The sequence below is a fragment of the Raphanus sativus genome, unplaced genomic scaffold, assembly GCF_000801105.2.
Source record: "Raphanus sativus cultivar WK10039 unplaced genomic scaffold, ASM80110v3 Scaffold3246, whole genome shotgun sequence".
Taxonomy (NCBI): Eukaryota; Viridiplantae; Streptophyta; class Magnoliopsida; order Brassicales; family Brassicaceae; genus Raphanus; species Raphanus sativus.
The window spans coordinates 7,824-11,719 of record NW_026618552.1 but is presented as its reverse complement, the minus strand read 5'-3'; the positions used below and the strand labels follow the sequence as shown (position 1 = coordinate 11,719).

The 3,896-nt window shown below is 28.1% G+C and overlaps 1 long non-coding RNA gene across 1 annotated transcript; it reads right to left on the bottom strand.

Moving 5' to 3' along the window:
- Window positions 1–2: 2 nt before the first annotated feature.
- Window positions 3–470, bottom strand: LOC130506444 (uncharacterized). Its single transcript, XR_008942029.1, has 3 exons — window positions 390–470; window positions 155–256; window positions 3–31 (listed from the first exon to the last, which is right to left on the bottom strand). It is a non-coding gene; the product is annotated as an uncharacterized LOC130506444 (long non-coding RNA).
- Window positions 471–3,896: the final 3,426 nt, after the last annotated feature.

The window sequence follows — 3,896 nt, the reverse complement described above, 5'->3', positions numbered from 1 at the left end:
AAGCAGCACAAACTCCGGACATTTCAATAACCTGAAACATAAGTTGGGTATCCGCCACATAATCAGGTAACAAATTTTGCAAATTAGGAATGCAATATGCATCCACCAAATGGAAGTTAACCTATACAGAATATGGTGATGAAGAATAGTGTACCTCAGGAGCCATCCAGTAAGGAGTTCCAACCACTGAGTGAGTGTTAACATCCGCCTCGTTTAGTTTAGTGGCAACTCCAAAGTCAGCAAGCTTAACAAGACCCTGAAGTATGAAATAGAGTTAAGTATATATCTAAGGAAGAATAGCCTAGAAGGATCTTATGCATCCGAGTATACAACAATCTTACATCCCTGAGAATAACTAACACAATCCATACGGTAGAAAAAAAACACACCTCTTTTGTCGTCAAAATATTTGCACCTTTGATATCACGGTGTATGACACCCTGCTCATGCAGATAGACCAAACCTTCCAAAGACCTGTACTCACTAGTGAGTATACAACGCATAAAGAAACTCAAAACTCCACTAGAAAAAGATATAAACAGACCTGAGCAATGTAAACAGCCACCAACGATTCAGGAAAAAGGTCCAAACTTATTTGGTTTAATAATGTTAGCAAGAGAGCCATTCTCAACGTACCTGCCAACACATATTTTTAAACCTTGAGTTTCCAGACCATAGTTAAGTGAGCACAAAAAAAAAAAAACTACTTACTCCAGAATAATGTGAAGGTGAGTCTTTGTCTTTGAAGAGCCAAGATACTGACAATGTTTTTATGGTTCAAGTTCTGCAATGAAACATCATCTTAGAAGAAGACTACATAACCACAACGAAAAAAGCCAAATTTCAGAAGGTGGTTCCTTGATGTAAGTTCACAGATACTTAACAAGATCCCAACTTTGTAAACAAGTTAGTTCTACATGCCAAGCCAATGTTTTAACTTAAAGAAGTTGAAATGGAACAACGATTATGAAATATGTAGATGAAAGAAGCTACCTCAACAAATCATTTTCTTGCTGTTGAGTACAGAATCACCCATACATGTAACACCACCATGATTCAAGTCAGTTAGTATAAGGATAGACAGACACTAAGACAAAACAAATAAGACAGATAGACAGGTGAAAGCAACAAAACCAAACCATGATAGTGTTGAGATCCTCTTGAACAATATTCTCCAAAGAAACTTGTTTAATCGCCACAAAGTCTCCATTCTCCAAGTCCAATCCTTTATACACTCTACCATAAGCTCCTTTCCCAATTTCATCTCCCAGCATCTAATAAACCCATCAAAAAAAAAGTTTCAACCTTTTAAAGCAGAGGCGAAGATCAAAAAAAAAAAAGGTTTCAACTTTCCTCAATTTCGAAACCCAAAAGCTGAGAGAGCTATCAAACTTCAAAACGCAGAATCGAAAGCTTACGTATTTGTTGTCGAGAGTCTTCGATTTGTGGAACTGAGACGACGTCATTTGCCGCGCCCATCCTCCCTCCGTCAGCGAAGCCGATTGATCTTCCGATCCAATGAGATAAGAATTAGGGTTTCAGTTTTTGAGGAAATTGAGGAATCCACAGAAGAGATTTTGATTGAAAAAAAAGATGTTCAGATGCCAGCTCTTAAAATTTGGCAATTTAATAAAATAAAAAAAAAAAGGCAAAGAAGAACATAAAGGGAAAGAGGAACACAACTGTGTGACTGTTGACTAACCTTAACAGCAGTATCTTATTTCTTATGAGGTCCATAATCTTTTCATTCTTAACGAATTGACCCACTATTTCACCATTTGTTTACAATATCTCTAATTACTGAATACTCTCTGCTTCAAAAAAAAAAAAATTGACATTTTCACACATATTATTATAAAAAATATTAAGTTTTGATTACCATTATATTATTTTTGTAAATAACTATCCCCTAGTCTATATTTGAGAAGTGATTTGCCACATGTCTTCTCTACAATCGTTTTCACACAAAAAATTGTGACGTGGCTATTAAGATTGATGACATGTCATATGGGTTAAATATGACATGGACAATTACATTTTAATGCTAATATATATATTTGGAAATCTTTTTAGAATATGGCAATAACTCATATATTACATTTAATATTGATTTATATTTTTGGTAAACTTTGTAGTATATGGTAATAACTCATAAATCATCACTAAAATAAATATATTCAAATATGATATTTTGAATTTCGAAATATTATATAATTTTAATTTTATAATAATACAATTTTTATTATCTAAAAATTTTCTAAATTTTCTTGAATTAAAAAAAAATCATAATATCATTAGTTTCTTTTAGATATCTACAAATTATATAAATATTATTTAGTTTTAAATTTTGATAACTATACAATTTTATATGATTTTTTAGTAATTTTGTACAAGTTGATTTAATAATTTAACCAAATGAAATAAAATAATTTTTTTATCTAAGATTTTAACTTTATATATATACATATATATTCTTAATATAATTTAAAAAAGTATATTTTCTCTTAATTTATGCTTAATTAATGATATTTATATTAATTATTAGTCAAAATAATAAAAATATATAATATTAATAAATTCATTCTAAAATATAAATTTAATTACATTTTAAAAAATTCATCACTACATATGGTGCATGAAAAACACCTAGATTAATAATTGTGACATAGCTACTAAATTGATGACATATCTTATAGATTAATATGACATGGACAATTATATTTAATGTTAATTTATATTTTTGATAAAAATTTAAAATATGGTAATAACTCATATATTATATTTATTATCGATTTATATTTTTGGACTTTTTAAAAATATTTGCAATAACGCATAAATCATCATTAAAATAAATATATTCAATTATGGCATTTCAAATTGAAATATCATTTAAATTAAAAATATTTAAAAAAATATATACATATTTTTAGAAAATTATAAAATTAAATCATAAAATCAAATTAAATCGTAAAATCATTAGTTTCTTATATATATTTACAGATTTTATAAACATTATTTTAATTTTAATTTTTGACAATTCTGAAATTTTACATATTTATTTAATATATTTAATTAAAATAAATAGATAGAAAAAATCTACCTAAGATTATAATTTTAAATATATACATGCACATTCTTAAATATAATTCAAAATAAACAAAATTGGTTTTTTATCTTAATTTTAATGTTCAGTTAAATCAAATTTATATTAAAATATTGATAAGAAAAAGAAAATTTATAATATTAATAAAAATAAATATTATTTATATTTATCTTTTAAAAATATTTCAAAATTCTTTTACTGCACATAGTGCAGGAAAACACCTAGTTTTAATGAGAGACCGCAAGTTTATATAGCTCATATTTAGTGCATAACATTAATCAGTTGAACTTGTTTAATCTATTTTTAAGATTGATAATTTCTTACTTTATATAAAATTATTTATTGGGTACAATAACAAATGATCTGAAATGTGATCTTATTATCTATTCTTGGAAAATCTTGTGTTTAAACATTATGTAACTCAAACACAATTAATATGGCGATTTTTAGTCAAAAGATTTCAATAGAATAAATGAGAAACTATTGGATTTAAGTTTCTAAAATTATTTAAATACTTACCAGTATCGATCCCAGCTACTACTTTCGTCGCCATCGTCGTTCAACTAAAACGACGATGCAGAATCGTTACCAATCAAATCCTAGAGAAGCAAGTTTTATCTATCGACAAAGCTAAACAACATCATAATCGAGCTAACGATGACGAAACGGTGGTATCAAGAGAATCATAAGCTTCGATCTTACCTTTTCCCACCATTTCACCCTTCTCGTTCTGCTAGCTTCGCTTGGAAGGAAGGAGAGAAGAGAAGAATGAGACTGAGAAAGAAAGAGAGAG